The sequence below is a fragment of the Miniopterus schreibersii genome (assembly GCF_964146895.1).
Source record: "Miniopterus schreibersii genome assembly, chromosome: 7".
Taxonomy (NCBI): Eukaryota; Metazoa; Chordata; class Mammalia; order Chiroptera; family Miniopteridae; genus Miniopterus; species Miniopterus schreibersii.
In genome coordinates, this window is record NC_138108.1 from 31936754 (window position 1) to 31954833 (window position 18080).

An 18080-nucleotide genomic window follows, 5' to 3' on the forward strand; every position below is an offset into this window, starting at 1 on the left:
ACAGCACTGGGTGTTAAGACTGGTGGGGTCAGACCAGACCTGGGTTCAGCAACCTTGGTACTTGAGTGGCTAGGAAAGAATTCAGAGCCAAGACTCAAGCTATAAGGGAGCATTTATTTATAATCCACAGAGGTGGAAGAAGGAATTCAAAGAAGAAATGGGCTTAAGAAACAAGTTATAGAGGTATAAGAAGGGCCCTTGGAGCCTGGAAGTGAGGAAGGTAATCATAAGGCACTTGTGGGGAAGGGGAATGGACGGCAGAAGAAAAAGGTGAGGGCATGTCCAGGAGGGAGAACAAGCTGGGTCCTCTGTTCTAAGGGTTGTTTTTGTTTTTTTTAAATTTATCTTTATTGTTGAAAGTATTACAGATGTCCCCTTTTTTTCTCCATTGACCCCTTCAACCCAGTACCCCACCCCCACCCCGTCCTCCACCACACCACTGTCTGTGTCCATGGGTTATGCATATATGCATACAAATTCTTTGGTTAATGTCTTCCCACCCACCAACCCACCCCCACCTTCCCTCTGAGATTTGTCAGTCTGTTCCATGCTTCTATGTCTCTGGATCTATTCTGTTCATTGGTTTATTTTATTCTTTAGATCCCACATGAGTGAGATGATGTGATACTTGTCTTTCTCTGACTGGCTTATTTCACTTAGCATAATACTCTCTGCCATTTGACCCAGTGATCCCACTTCTGGGGATATATCCTAAGAAACCTGAAACCCCAATCAGAAAGAGTATATGCACCCCTATGTTCATGGCAGCACAGTTTACAATAGCTAAGATCTGGAAACAACCCAAGTGCCCATCAGTAGATGAGTGGATAAAAAAAGCCGTGGGACATTTACACCATGGAAAACTATGCAGCTGTTAAAAAAAAAAAAAAGTATCTCTTACCCTTTGAGATAGCATGGAGGGACCTGGAGAGTATTATGCTAAGCAAAATGCCCTAAAGGCTTTAAGGGTGGAAATTTTAGGGTAGGTCCCTGGGGATCATTATTCAATGCAGCTGGTCCTGAGGTCAGCCTTGACTGGTTTTGTTGCTTTTCTGGGCTTGGAGCTGAAATACAACTGAGGCCTAGATGTTATCTCTAGGGAGGAAACATCAGGGGGTCCCAAGTGCAGGACCAGGGATATGCTAGGGTAGGAAAGGTGACCTTGGGGGCAAGGTCCCACCCTACAATTGCCCTTTGCTAGGCACCCAGGACTTTCCACTGTGGTGACCTTCTGTACCTGGCCCATCGTCCTTGCTTTGCTCACGTCTGTCTCACTGCCCAGCACAATCCCACTTTGACTGCTATGGAGAAGTGTTTAGGTAGCTTACCCTTCTATTCATTCTCATGTATAACTAAACCAGGCATAGCAGTTGGTTTAGATTTTTACATTTGTATGCTAACAAACAAAAGGATTTTTCCTTCAAGATGCAACAGCACAAATCATGCCTTCCCTTAATTTGGTATTTTCAAACGTATCTCTGACCTAAATTCAAATAGTAGCAGGAATATTCACAGTATCTATCTCTGAATACTATCTCTCCTTACCAAAAGGACAAAGAGTGTTTTGTGTGTTTGGTGTTATTTTTTGGGAGGGGGCAAATATACGAAAACATACCTGTTTTGTTCTGCCTCCTTCCATAACTTTGATAGAGACCATTGGTAAAGCTAGGCCTATGTTTTTTACTCTTTTAAATTACACTAAAGACAGATCTCAAACATCTTATTTCTTCCTTTTTGCATCTATGCCATCTGAAAGCTATTTTTTTTATCTTTCCTCAAAATGTAAAGACTGAATTATCACATTCTTCCATCTCTAGAAATAGATTTGTTCATCCTGGACAGGACATTTCAAACAAGACACAGATAAAAGGCAACCGTAAAATTAGGTCATGATTTCTAGAGTGATTAACCAGATCTTTTTTTTTTTCATCTTGGAAAGAGAAAAGACAAAGGAAAGACAAAATTAGTTGGCATTTTTTGTTTGTTTTTTTAGTATTTTCATACATATTATCAAGTTGTTTTCTAGAAAGATATACTTAAAAGACTTCCACCAATAGCCAATGATAATGCTAATTTCAACCACCTTGACAGCAATAATCTCTTTTCTAATCTTTTGACAACTGGATTGTCTTTTTTTCTGAAATGTGTACTTCCTTAACTGAAAGTGAAGTACAAGTTTTACGTTTGATTTATTAAATACTTATTTTATAATTTTTATTTTCCTTGAGGTGTGCTTTTTTATTTTTATAATATTTAAATGAGTTTTTGAGATTTTGATACAAACATTATGTCTTAGGGCCTTTGAACTTTTTATTCCCTCTGCCTTCATTGCCCTTCTCCCAAATAACTACATTCATTCACTCAATTCCTTCATTAGATTAGGAAAAGGTAGGTTTTTACTTTAGTTTTCCTTAATGTCAGTTATATACTTAACCTACAAAATATGAAAGCTGCTAGTTCTTACATTAAGGCCTTAACTATGAATTGACACAGAAGCAGCTAAGTAATTACCAAAGGTGTCAAAGAATCTTATTTAAGTAATGGTTATTTTTGTCCAATGTTTTGTAGTTTAATTAGTTTTAATTTTTTGAATTCAACACCTACTTAGTTTATCTTCTAATACTAGGACTATTTCAGAAACACTGCAAATAAGAAGGATTTAAGCATCAAATTCTTTAGAAACAGAACTTTGTCCCAATATTCTCCATATATTAAGCACCTGCCTTCTGTCCTTCCCTCCTTCCTTCCTTCCCCCTTCCCCCCTTCCCCCCTTCCTTCCTTCCTTCCTTCCTTCCTTCCTTCCTTCCTTCCTTCCTTCCTTCCTTCCTTCCCTTCCCTCCCTCCCTCCCTCCTTCCTTCCTTCATGCCTTAGCTTCCTTCCTTCCTTCCCCCCTTCCCCCCTTCCCCCCTTCCTTCCTTCCTTCCTTCCTTCCTTCCTTCCTTCCTTCCTTCCTTCCTTCCTTCCTTCCTTCCTTCCTTCCCTCCCTCCCTCCCTCCCTCCCTTCCTTATCTCAAAAGACAAAAATTATAAGTCATTGTTCTTTACTGCAGTATTTTAATATATTAGAACATATTTAGGTGATTAAATATTTATAAAACATCTATGCTAAAAGCCATGCTTAACATTTGAAAGACTTTATATTACTATCGGAAGTTCTAAAACAATGAAAATAGTTTTCAGTTTGTGTGGAAATAGAGCACCTATTCTACAAAGGTTCTTATTATGCACTTTTGTAAATAGCCACACAATAGAGGCTATTCAAATGAAGGAAATCAAGAAACTGTGCTTGATGAAAAATGAGGTTAAAAAAAACAATCGTTAACTTGGATTTCATAAAAAAGTCATTAGTTTTGCCCAGCCAGTGTGGCCCACGGGTTGAGCGTCAACCCATGAACCAAGAGGTCACCGGTCAATTCCCAGTCAGGGCACATGCCCAGGTTTCAGGCTTGATCCCCAGTCGGGGGCATGCAGGAGGCAGTCAATCAATGACTCTCTCATCATTGATGTTTCTATCTCTCTCTCTCCCTCTTCTTTCCTCTCTCTGAAATAGGTAAAATCATTTTTTAAAATGTTTTTATTTAAAGTCATTAGTTAAATTTTTCCAGTTCTGTGGAGTTTAATTTTAGTCATGTTAATATCCAAGAAGAATGTAATATATGTAAAGACAAATTTCAGTGAGCTGTAATTCCGTGTTCCAATTCCCCACAGTTAAGGTCGGGACGAGGAGGGGATCTGACTAATCCTTTCTCTTCTACATTAATTGCAGTATTATCATAATTAAAATGTATAATTGACTTACATTATGCAGACACTGCTCAAGGAACACTGGAATACCTTCTGCATCAATATAATTTAACACAAAAAGTGTTTAAATGTATCTATCGTTAACCAAATAATTATTTTACTGATGAAGTAATAGTCTTAGAGATGCCATCATTACTAGTATTTCATGTGATGACTGGTTGCTTCAAGGCCTTTTTCCACAATCAAACATTTTCAGGATTAAGCTTTTGCAATCATCCTTTATGTTGCTCTACTACCAAAGATTACTATACTGTTTTAAACTGCTGTTCTTCCAATGGTATTTTCACATAACAGTATACATTTCATTCTCCATTTAATTAATTTAGTGTATATGTACCTTGTGCTTTCTTGCCAACATCAGCACCTCCCCACCTCCCAACCTCCAAGAAAAATCTCATAATTAACACCCTTTGCAGACCTACACTTCTCCCCTCCTTCCTGGTAGGTTAGGCTGAGGGTGACTGTAGTGCTCGTTCCAACACTGAGCAAGGAGAGCACAGTGACCCCAGTCATCATTATTCACTCAGGAGTGGAAATGTGCACTAAGTTAGAAAGGGAAAATCAAATCAGCACCTTTCCCCAAAACTCTTTAAAAAGGAGCAATCCCTTTCCACTTGAATTGATTCAATGGAAGATTAAAGCCTGGTGGTTATTTGTCCTCATGTTTCCTGCCTTAAAATGAATCCAACCCAATGAAATACAGAGCAATGAGAAATACATACCTGAGTGCCTGGATTCAGTCATGCCTGAACTATCACTCTAGAACTTTCAATTATTACAACCAATATATATTTTGTTTTGCTTAACTAAGTTTTAATTGGTTTTCTGTCAAGTACAACCAAAAAATCACTCTCAAATATGTTATATACGAATGTATAATATACATCTTATTGAACTTTATGTGAGTTTCCCTAAATTGAGCTAACACCACAAAATAATAATGGGCCAAGATGATTGATTAATATATTGAAAAAAAAATAAAAATTGTCTGCAAAACTGTTACTCAGCTATTCTTGGTGTTTTGACAATACTGTTGTTAGAAGTTGAAAGGGACCTGGAAGTACAGATGAGCCTTCAGTTAGATTTTTCAGAATTAGGAGGGCAGAACTTACATACTTTAAAATGTTTGTGTTTTCTTAAGAAATGATATAATATAGCCTTTCATCAAATTTAGGTTGGAGTATTATATTAATCACATCACTTTTGTTGAAGACAGTATAAATGTGATTGGTTTAAACAACTATAAATAATAGATATGAACAGCTTTATAAATTTGACAAGTGATAGGTGATGTGGAGCATTTACTAATTAAAAAATTACACAAGATTAATAATACCTTTTCATTCCTGATGAGTTAATGTTATGTTTTGCATAAAAGCAAATAAACTGATCAGCAGCTGAATAGAATTCTTTCAACCTGATTTTACTCCAATAAGGTACTTTCTGATTTCTTTGGGGCTTTTCACAAAGACACTAGCTAAGTAAATCTTTTGTGCTTTCCTAACTGGTTATAGAAGTTTCTAGAGCAATTATTTACTTTGGCACCTGGACCTTTTGTAGCTTTCACTATCTGATAAAGATTTAATATCTACTATGTAGTATGTGAATGGCCTATAAAAATTAAAGATGAACTATCAGTGTTTTAGGACTGAAAAAACAAAATAAATTTATAAAAGACTTAAGGATATATCAGATACCCGGTCTACAATTTCACTTTGAAGAGTAAGTGCACAAACTAGCATAGGGCACCAAAAAGTTCTCCCCACATATCAGCCACAAAGAAACAGAAGTTTAGCTCCCGTAGCTCATTTTTCTTCACTGTGCCCTTATAAAAAATTATGACCATTTTCCTTTTTTCCTAAATAGGTTCAAATATAATATGCTGTGTAATTATGCACTGCTCCCCAAAGTGACCTGATCCTTCTCTAGAATTTGCTCCCATTTCCCCCTCTTTCAGACCTTAGCTACATCTCAAACAGAATTCAATAAAGTATAATTACTGAAGAAAGAGCTCATGAATTATAAATATATATCTGAATCATTCCTTCCCTCAACCCCACAGGGAAGAGTCTAAGTTATAAAGTGAATATATCTCAAATTTATAATTTATAAGCATTATATTTACCCAAGCTATAAACATTCTTCTCTTAAGCCTTCTCTGTTACACACTTTCTCCATCAGAAGGGAGTCGTTTCTGTCTTGACAAACATCAAAGATATCTCTTTATTACTCTTCAGTTACTCTGATAAATGAAGATAATTTCCTATCTGTGAGCAAAGAAGACTGCAATCATCTCATTTGAGCCTAATCTCCCGAGGCTCTAAAACCCAATGATACGGTTTAGCCTAGGCCTAGCAAGCCTTTCCTTTGCCCACAGATTTTTTAGAATAAAAAAATGTGGGAATGATATCATAGTCAGGTCAAGCCTAATTTCATCTGACAACTGAATATTTTATATATAAGTTAAGTCAAAGTAACCTACAGGGCACTTGCAACACAATGCTAATAGTGCCATCCTTCCTCTCCCCTGGGGGTATTTTCCAAGGAGTTATGTATGAAAGCACGTTTGAAAGTGTAAAGTACTGTACAAATATGATATCATGTTATTAGCCAAAAAGAATGCATTCCGGGAAAAATTATGTGTGCTGGAAAGGTAAAATTTACAACCAAATTTCCCTTTTCCAACAGTGATGTCAGAGTCCACGTTTGCATGTAAACTTTTGCAAAGACATTTCATAAGAATTCAACACTGAGCCATAGAAAGTAGATCATGTAATCCTGACTACATCTAAGTCCCAAGCTGTGAGTAGATCAAAGAGCAGTCTTCATAACGCTCTGAATGTGTCATCAGGGGAAGCGCTAATGTTAGCCAGAGCAGGCCACTCCTCGGAGAACTCGGCTAGAGAAAACCGGGCAAAGCCATCTTCATCTCTTTGCTGTCTACATGAAAACACTTAAAACTGAAACAGTACAGTACCTTCTTTCAGATGATAGAGTCCTCATTTAATACAGTTAATGAAGATGATATTGCTAATAGCACTCCTCTCTGTGTTTGGCTGTAACCATTTATGGGGGGGGGGAAAGGTGTTAAATGAATAGGACAAAAGCCCCCCAACCTCATAGACTGAGGCAAAGGGAAACAATGACCTAGCCAGCTGCTTGATGAATTTGCCTCTCTTTCCAAAATATGACTAAAAGCTTGTTCACTAGTTTATAATAAGCAGACTAAGACATTGTAAAGATGTTCTTTCCTCATCTCCTCCGCAGTTTTATTCATACAATGAACATTTATTGAACGTTTGCTCAGTGCTGTGCACTGGGATACAAATGGAGCAATGGGTTTCTAATCCAGCAGAGGAGTCAAATGTGTAAAAAATTACAACCTGTTATTATAATGCTAAAATAGATGTCATCCTATTAAGCGCTTGCACCTAACTTAATTCTTAATTTCTAAATAGTGATCTATTCAAACTAGATCAGCCTCTGATGGTGATGAAGCTGTAAGGTTCTTTTTACTTTTCAAATGTTTTCGTGATTATAGTGACATTTTATTTTCAAAAACCAACCCTGACCCATATGTAGGGCTGTGTTTTCCTTCTTTTCCCAACAAGAAAATCAATAGTGAGAGATGAGTTAGGAGCATCAGAGCCAAGACCACAACTCAGAAATTCTGAATCATTTTATTTCTTTTTCACAATTAAAGGATATCACCCTAGTCTGCTTGCTAAAATCCTGTGTACTGTTTGTCATTTTATTTCACGTATTTGGGGGGTGAACTATGTTTATGATAATACTGGAAAAGAAAAACTATCAGCCATAGTGGCTAAAGCGTGATCTTGTGAGAAAACTATTCTAAGTTATGAACTGCTAATTGTCAAATGAAATGATGTTTACTTTTTCTATTAGTACCTGCCAAGAAAACCTACAACTGAAAAAAACAGACACAGTGTGAAGTCAGAAAGAATACATTGGATGCTTGTACACCAAAGATAATTGCTGCCTAATCAAGGAAACATTCTATTCAACCTACTTACATCTTTCCAGCTGAATTATAAGTACAGCACTCACAGGCTTACTGTATGTCTGACTTAGATAAAAATTACATCACTTTTTTTGTGCCTGGTACACAGTAAATGCTCAATATATATTTGGGAAAGAAAGGCAAAGAGTGCTGGAAGGAAGAAAAATCTTATAAGTCATCAAGGTCTGCCATGAAAAAAAATAAAGAAACAGAAAAAATCCCAACAACAACACACGCAGTTAGGTAAATATAAGTGGGCTTGCCAGAGTGGCTTAGTTGGTTAAGTGTCCTCCTGTGGACCAAAAGGTTGCCAGTTCAGTTCCCAGTCAAGGCACATACCTGGGTTGTGGGTTCGATCCCTGGTTGGGACACATATGGAAGGCAACCGATCTATGTTTCTCTCTCTCTCCCTCTCTCTAAGCATGTCCTTCGGTGAAGATTAAAAAAAAAAAGAAGTGGCACATATACTTGAAACCAATCCATTTAAAGACAACCCCTCACACTTTAAATACTCTAACTCTGCTTTATGCCAGTGTTACCTGTGTGGTCTCCAAGTACTTGCTCAGCAACTTTGCACAGAAGTAATTTATTCAGGATAGAGACAACACTCTGAGATGCAATCTTTATCACTTTTTAAAACAGAAAGAGCCTTACATACTTATTGATGTCACCATTAGCAAATAAGTTTAACTCCTTGTAGAAGTGGCTTATGTATTTTTAAGCTTCACCTATAGGTTGAAATAACCCATTAAGTAGTGAATGAAAATTAACTTGGAAGAAAAATTGGCGAATTAAAGGAAGGGCGGTGATAAAAACATATAAAATGAAATCCAAGGAAAGCCTCAAAAACTAAGTAAGAAACAGTTATTTCTCATTCACTGATGCTTCATCAAGGCAAAAATACATAGAAGGCCAGGTGTGAGCTGGTCACTGGACTAGGTGTTGCAGGTCCTCCAAACAATGCACTCCCTGTGCCTAAGCAATTTCTCACTACACTCAAATTGCCTTTTTTGCTCCCCAAATGCCTGCCATGCCTATAAATCCCACCTACAAGCATCCTGCCCTCATCCTCAGGCAGGAGGAATAACTTACAGGAGTCATTCGGCATAACCCTTCCCCTCTGAGGAGACTTGAGTGAGCATTCAAGCTAAGACTATATCATCTAAGGCTTAAGTGGTGACCTCATGCAAAATCTCCACCTAAACAAAGTGACAGTAGGTTACCCAGACCAAGAACATCTCTAAATTCTGAACTCTGACATGGAAGGGAATCAGATTATTTGTAATTGGAACAGAAAACAAACCACACAGGAAAAAGATGTTTTGCAGATGTTATGAGGCAGTATAAGTCATGAAGAATAATGACTATATGATCAGAAACTGTCAAAAGAAGGCAGAGAAACGCAGACTAGAAAAAATGTTAGTAGCAGCAGGAAAAGCAAAGACAGAGGGGAGCTATGTCTTTCCAATGGCAGAGATTCAACTCTGTCATGAGGCTCAGAAGAGCTGCACAGCTTACTGCACATTTCTGCATCTCAGTCCATTTTCCCTGAGTCCCCTTGAAGACTGGCCACATGCTTAGGATTCCTGTCTCCAGCCCAAAACTAAATCTTACTGAAGGAACGACATGTGTCTTTTTCCTTGCTTCAAAAGAACCCAACATCACCTCTTCTGCTTGGTGTCCTCGCTATCCACCTAAAGAATCCGTCTTAAAGCCACACATTAAAAAGCATCATCATATACAACACTGTAAAAACAACCTTTTTACTCTATCAAATTAATACACTTTCAAAGAATTATACTAATCCAATGAAAAGAGGTGGAGGGAGGACCACACAAGTTTTTGTCATGCATCTCAAGTCACTGAAAAAAGTGTAGTCTCCAAAGATGAAAATATGCTCTTCATTTGTACACATCTGTTCTACAGTTAATTCAAAAGCAAAAACAAAGATGTGTTATAATTTCTCTCTTCCCAAGAACAGTAAAGCAAATGTAATGCATCTATAGCTTCTGTATTTTCTTTGTTGTTCTTAAAACATTTTGTGCTTTTTTGACTCAAAACTAAATTAAATGTATTCATAGACTACATCAGTATAGCAGGAAAAAAATCACGGGTTTGAGAACTGCTCCCCAGCCCCGGTTAAAAGGCGTGCGTGCAGGAGACAGCCAGTCACGTGTCTCTCTCACATCAATGTTTCTCTCTCTCTCTCTCTCCTTCCATCCCCCTCTCCACTCTCTGAAAAAGCAATGGGGGGAAAAATATCTTTGGGTGGGGATTAACAAACAAACAAAATATATCCTCTCAATCTCAGTTTTATGGCTCCCTCAACATGAAGAAAGCCCAACTATTTTTCCTAGATTATTCTTACTTGTATATTAAATTTTATTTTCTTATATTATAAAATATTAGGTACAGACTCTTTACCACACTTACAAAATCATACCCTGCAAGTGAAGGAAGGAGAGAAAGGGAGCGAGAAGGTTGAAAGGGAGGAGAGAAAGGGATGGGACGCAGGGAGGTCAAGGACAGAAAGAAAAGGTGCGGGGGGGGGGGTACCAGCTGCAAGTGCACCCGCCCAGCACCACCACACCGATTCCCAGGCTGCAGTCGCACCCCCCCCCCCAGAGCCAAAGCCCCTTAGGGGAGAGAGCGCCCGGCCTTCGTTTCTCATTCGGCGATGTTGTCACTCTCCTTACTGGCTGAAGGACAGTGCCGGTCACTCTGATGGCAGCCTCTCCGGTGAGAGGGAGGAAACACCCAGGTCCCCAACTGTGCATCCCTCCCGTGGGCCTCTGTACGGAACTGTTACTATCTTGGTACCTGTTTCTGCACACTTTCCCTCCAGAACCACAACTTGACAAATTAATCCCACTCGCTGGCATGAGCTGACCTAGACCTCAAAAGAACACCTGTGAAAGCCCCGGGTGTCTGTCTATTATGCCACCTGGCTCTCCACGGCCACGCCATGCCCACAGGCAGCAGCTCCCCGCGGCTTCACCCTGAACTCCTGGAGCCACTCTACTTCCTCCGAAGTGCCTGGAGGTAGCCTCCGGGAACCTTGGACACCAGCCTGGGCCACCCACAGGAGCTCCACCGCCTGCCCTACAGCTGAAGCAGCCTCCCCACACCGCCCTCGCCTCCATCCATCCTGGCCAGTTCACAGACACGGACAAACGGCAAGATAAGAGGAAAACTGGAACCACTGTTCCAGTAACTAAATTAATTCACTCAACAAATATTTATTGAGTGTCAGGGATATTCTAGACAACAGTGACACAGTGGTGAGCAAGACAAATTACCTGCCTTCAAGGAATTTATGCCCTATTTACCTGCATATACAAACATATATAAAGGCAAAAATCATTATCTTTTTGTGCATTTTTAGACTTTTATACTTCTTGGAGATAAGACATTTCAGATTAGTTTGGCTTCATTAGAACAAGGAGGGCCTAGTACCATGAACCTGGTTCACTGGGCATGCTACTCGGAATGTAAAATCTTCACTCTCTACTGTAAATTCTTTCCACAGACATCTCTGTACAAGTAGGCAACCCAGGTAATCCTAGGGACCAAGTGGTCTCGGTGGCAATTTCCCTCCATGTAACAAAACTGTGACCCCCACGTGGAAGCAAAAAGGGCTTCCTATTACTTGAGCACTGTGAGCAGAATGATTGGATAGGAAGTAACAAGGATTTATTTATTTATACTGAATGATTCTCCTGAGCAACACAAAGAGAGGTTAGCTAGTTCTGAATAAGACAGATGATAAAGTAGCCATAGCATGCATTAAGCCCACCACATGTAAATTGAAGATTTGTAATACACCTTCTGAAAAACTGCAATATTAAAGTTGATATGTTGAATGAGACATAATCTATAAAATTCAATATTACACAAGCATATGAAGTAGTGAGACCATTGCTTCTGGTCAGCTCCCAAAGGTGTCACAAATTAGCCATGTCTCAATAAGCCCTTCTCTCCCCAACTGCCAAAGTTTCCAAATTTCTCACCTAGGAAAATGTTGCTAACTCTTCAAGTTACATCATATTTCTTCCCTTTACTCAATTTCCAATATATATCCTGTCACCACATCCATTTTATTTTCCAAAAATATCTAGAATTTATTCTATCTTCTCCATTCCCACTGCCAGACACTAACAACCTTTTGCCTTAAAAACTGGACTGGCTTGCCTTATCTACACTGTTTCCCCCAGTCCTTGCTTTACTCTTTGGCAACCATAGCTCAAATATATAAATCTTTATTTTGCATCCACCTATTAACCATGCTTCGATGCTTCCTTGGAATTTTTCAGGATACATTTCACACTCCTCCATAATTCAGTTCCTGCAAATACACTAAATCCAACTCTAGTCAACCATTACTTGATGTATACCCATAGTCTGGACAGCTCCCATCCATTGGACTTAATTCCCTGAGTGAGCACAGAGTTATTACAAAGCATCTACAAATCTACAGGTACACAGAATCTTCTATGGAGTTAAAATGTCACACACAGAGACATACTATAATTGTTCAAAGGTGTGAAAATGAACCCTTGAATGTACCAAAGGCAATTAGATGTCATAATTCTGAATTCTTACAAATACAAATGACAAAAATAACATTTTTTTAAAAGAAAAAATAGGCAATAACATTAATAAAGATATTGAGAACTGAGAAGAAAATTGTTTTCCAAAATTTACTATTTCCATAGCTCCTGGGAAATTAAGAGTAGGAAGGGCTTTCAAATCACTTAGACAGCCATATCGCCCACCTGTCTTTACAATCTATGCTTTTTTTTCCTAATTGGACAGAACTGTGGAACCTGAGAAAGAAGAGACACATACAGAGAAAGGCTCCTGGTGGCCAACTGAGCTCAAATTTAAAAGCAGTTCCTAAAAGCCGCTTTTAAACACAGGCCTCTTAAGCAAACCACACTTCAGGGAGAAGCCTGCACTGAGCTGCTTGCCTGCTGCACTACGCTGCCTGCCTGCACTGTCCCTGCCACCTGAGCCAGCCCTCATAAAGGAGCTCCTGGAACCCTATCTCCATCAGGAGGACTGAGGCCTTCCCAGCCCAATCAGAGCTGTGCAACCACATCCCCGTTAGCATCTTCACTGTGACTCCAATCAGAGTGGCTCCATTCTGATCAATCAGAGCAGTGCCTTTTGGACCAATCAAACTCTGAGGATTTGGAGTCCTTATTTGCATAAGGACAGCCCAATAAGGGGCTTCTGTCTATATGAGTCAGCTCCCCTCCAGCTCCGAGAGCCCACTTTGCCTTTCCGCCGAAGACTGAAGGCTGCGTTCGCAGCCGGATCTGAAACACCTAAGCCATGTCTCTGGTGTACAGCAGACCAGCACAGGGCAGGGCAAAGTGGCCCAGAGCAGGGAGGGCAGAGCAGAGCAGAGCAGAGATATCTAGCAGAAGAGCCGGGCCCCAGGGCCGCTTCACAACCATGCTGTGCTGATTCATAATTAAGCCACAACACTGTTCCACAGCTCTGCTGTATCACAACTGAGCCGTTTGCACTGAATAAAGTTTCCTTCCTCACTGAACCCCAAATTGGGAATTCCTGCTAGTGTTGAATTGACTCCACCTACCATCCACCATCGGCTGACAGAACTGAACCCACCTCCTACTGAGCATGTTTCCTTTTCTGTATTCTATTCCCTTTAGCCAGTTGGAAGTAAGTGGTGGTAGTTCTCTAGATTCTTCAATTGTTATATATTTAGTGGAAAAAACCAATGAGCACACTAAAGGGAACAAAGAGTGCTCTACTTTCGTGGACAATATAACCTATCAGCCTTCTAAATCAGATAACTGAAAATAAAGAGAAAGGAACCAGACTCCTTAATGTTCAGAGGCTTCTGAAAGAAACAACCATTTAATACCCTGGCATATGACTAGGAGTGCTGTAGCTACGCTTTTAATGAGAAGGCCTGGAGTCATCTATAAATTTAAATTGAAGACTTTAGAAGAACAAGCCACAAACTATTAACAGGTTTAATTTTAAGTCCTGCAGGGACTAATAAAGGGAATAAATGTCAATCTGTTCATTGTCGAAAAGAACCATAAGTCTTCCACTATTTTGTTATGTTTATGAACATGTACAGGTTAGCGAGACACCATCAATAATATCACCTGAAGAAATAAAAGCCAGTTATATATGTAAACAATGTTTCTGAAAATGAATTCTGAGGACAGCTAGTTCTATGAAAGATAAGCATACACACACCCATACACACACTCAAAAGGGTTCCTGAGTCAAATATGTTTGGAAAACATTTGAACAAATAAATCTAAACAATGTTTCCACTGTGGTATGTCTCATGTTTTTGATATATTATTATGTATTTTGAAGCTCCAAAAATTTATTATAACATGACACTTTATTTCACCAAGAAAACACTTTTTCATGGAGCATCTCCAGAGTTTTATTCAAACTGCTCTCAGAAAAGTGAAATCGGGATGATTTCATGATTAACAGTTTTATCTCCAGATAATCAGTCAATTATTACAACTAGAGTCTTGCCTGAAACGTGGAAGGACATGTGAGTAGTTACAAACACAGGAAATTGGGTTCATAAAAAAGCCATGAAATCATTTTTATTTTTTAAAATTGAGCTGAAATATGTATCAGTGTTTATAAAGAACATTTTGTCATTAAGGCGGAAAGAGAATTAAATTTGGAAAGGCAGGTAAGCATGATAGAAACTAGATTTTGCTCAAAGTCCCTTTGAATTTAAGAAAAAATTGTATTGAACATAAGTGACATCTATATTTTCCTAAAAGAAATGTGCCTCCTCATAATTCAAAGTCATGGTGAGCACCAAACTGCCTTCCAAACCTATATTTGCTTTAGGCGTGAATGCCGGACAAATCATAACAAACATGAAATCTTTAACGTCCAACGACAGCTTCCTTATTTTTTCCTGAAATGATATTAATGATTCACAATGATCTTCTAAAAATGCATATAAGTTCAAATCATTTGATGGCTTCTGCTCACACAGACCTACAGGCTCTACCTGAGCTGTGTCATGCTTGTGCTCAGGTTCTCTCTCCTCTCTCTGTCCCTCCACTCCCACCCCCACCTTCCCTCTCTCCGTCTCTCCTCTTCCACTTCACCCACTAAGTCTTCTTGCCCTGCCTCAAACATGCCAGGGTCATCAGGGTCATTTCTGTTTAGGATCTTTACATGAGCCCTTTTCCTGCACCTTCATTCACCAAGCTCAAGCACCTGCCCATCATTCAACCTTCTCAAATGTCACCACATCCAACAGGTTATCCTAGTGTGACTGCTGTTCTTTAAGAACTCCACATTTTGCTATGCCCTCTCCCCTTACCCTGTTTTATTTTCTGTTATAGCATTTATCTGTAGCTTAAATTTTTATTCATTTTGTCTGTTTCTTTCACTAACATGAGAAGAGAGCTCTTATCTTTCTTCTTTACTACTAAAAACATGGTTTTCAAATCTAGTTGTATATTAGTAACACCTTAACAGGTTTTAAAATATACAAGTGCCAGGGTGCCATGCATTTCTAATTTTAAAAGTTTGAGGTCAGGTGTAGTCACCAGTGTTTCCTGAAAAATGACTAGAAAGAAAGATGCCTGGGACATAATAAGTGAATAAATGAATGGGTGATTGTCATAAATGAAGATATCTACTTCCTATCAAATACATTTGCAGAGCATAACATGTTTCAAATGCTGCATACCATATTTAGCACTTAATATCTTTTTAATAGTCAAGATATCTGTAATTGTCATCTGCTCAGGATTACACAGTGCAGTGACATTTTAGAAAGGCAAAGAGCTTTAAATGTTCATTTGTTAGGAAAAATAATTGTGTTCAGGTTTATGCCACCATAAAATAAAAAAGGATTTTCTCCATATTAAGAACCATACCTTCCATGACCTAAATAAAGCATGGTTATAAGAGTGAGGTATTTTGTTCAAATCACACAGCATATCAGTGATGCATATGTTTATATTCATGAATGTAAGTTCATGATATAGACAAGCAAAACTAAAAAGACCATAATTCATCAATGATATGCATATTTATAGTAAAGTAACTTTACTGTAGTTCATTTTATTTTAAACAGAAAATGAAAATTTCTAGTTACTAATTAATAGAAAGGTTTAGCAATGATGTTATTTATTGCAAGGAACAAATTTCTGAAGGCTTTGTGATTATGGCTAAATTGTTTTGCAAACATCATTTTGAAATTCTTTGTGACAATGCCTTTTTCTTTAAAAGTTATTTTAAAGTTTTTGAAGTGGTTGTTTACATATATTTGAATATTCTTTCATAAACTAAAATTATTACTTAATTAAAATTATTACTTTAACATCTATGTTTAAAAATAGGTTCGTTATCAGTATAAGATTCCACAAATGGGACACAGAAAAATACACTTTTTAAATAATATTTTAATAGTGTTTAAAATGTTACAGAACTCTACAGTAAAATCACATAGTAGTAAATGTATTCTAAAGGCAAATTTTTTAAAATGTCATCACTGAGAGCAATTTATTGCTATTATTTGACCTAGCAAATTATTCATCTGAATCACTGACAAGGTCTTCATTCTATTTTCTATTCTCTCTTAGTGTGGGAGGGTTTTTTCATGTTCAAGTGGTTCTTCGGCTATATAGATGTGTTCTAAGAAGTCGTCAGACTGCCTAAAATTTTATGCAATATTAGGTGTGTATGTACATATTTTAATCATATTCTCAAAAGGGCCTATGACCCCAAAATGCTAAAATCAATGGAGGGAAGGAAGGGGGGACACCTGTCATACTCTCAACAAAAAAGACAGGTTTTTTTTAAATTGCTCTTTAGCATCTGTTGTTTCTTCAGTGCACAGGCTGATGTGCATTTGAAGTTAAAGCCTAAGTAAACTAAAATATATCCAGATGAGTTTCTTCCCAAGTGCTTGTTTCATCCAAAGTGTATCTAACATGTCTTAGTTTCAGTCCCCAAAGCTGCAGGCTGTTTCTCACGGAATAGTCTGTGAAATATAAGTCTAACAGTTGACTCCTTTTGACATTTACAATTTATTCGCATGTACACACACACACACACAAAACATGGCTTAAAAGACCTTAAAAATATTTTACTTTGTTTCTGACATAGCATAAATAAATATATACAAATAAACTCTCAAGTACAGTGATAACAATACCATACTAAGGAAAAGAGCCACAGACAGAAAATTCCTTAGGGGCCACCCTCCTTGGCTCACCGGGCCCTGCTACAGTGTGGAGGAGGCAACGCTTTACCGATGCATTGCCCAAAGGCTAAGAGTCATTCTTACTTTTCCTGACAACAAAAATCTCATTAATTAGCTAACTAAGTTGAAAGAACCAATAAAAAACAAAGCATAAGGCATCTTTTGCAAAATCAAGTTTGACTGGATATTCTGACAAGGAAGGAAGGCATAAAGGGAGGGAGAAAAGGGGGGAGAAAGGAAGGAAAAAGAAATGAAACAGTATTTTTTATCCATGTAAATAAAAACATACAAATAAGACCTATTTTTATACATTTGGCATCTTCTCAGGTTTACAGGGTGGAAGCCCTTTCATCACTGAAATTTTAAACTGAAATGTTCTATTCATACCATTTTTTTAATGAAGTACTTGCCTATTTTATTTTTATTCATTGGCCTTTTACATCATTGTTTTTTGTTTGTTTTTAAATATATCTTTATTGGTTTCAGAGAGAGGAAGGGAGAGGGAGAGAGAGAGAGAGAAACATCAATGAGGAGAGAGTCACTGATCGAGCCCGCAACCTGGGCATGTGCCCTGACCGGGAATCGAACCCCGATCGTCTGGATCCAGGTCGACGCTCAACCGCTGAGCCACGCCCGGCCGGGCAACATCAATTTTTTATTCTGTCTTTTAGGGTGGGAGGTGGTGGGAGGAGTTGTCTCTCCAGGCTCCTTTATTATATAGTTTTCCTGTTCGAGAACTCCCTAATTCAAGTGATGTTCATTCCTATGTATCCTTTTTAACTTCCACAAATGTGTGCTTGAACGAAATAAAGTAAAATTTAAAACTAAAATAACGTGTTTTTTCTTTTTTGTTTTAATTGAGGTAAAATATACATAACATAAAATTTATCATCTTAACCAATTTTTAGTGCATGTTTGTGTTAAGTATGTGCAACCAATTTCCAGAACTGTCTTCATCTTGCACAACTGAAACTCTAGACTCCATTAAACATCAACTCCCTGTTGCCAAC

The 18080-nt window shown here is 38.2% G+C and overlaps 1 protein-coding gene across 4 annotated transcripts in view; it reads right to left on the reverse strand.

Moving 5' to 3' along the window:
• Positions 1-18080, reverse strand: part of GULP1 (GULP PTB domain containing engulfment adaptor 1) — a 187204-nt gene that overhangs the window by 121867 nt on the left and 47257 nt on the right. The gene's annotated exons all lie outside the window — the stretch shown is intronic.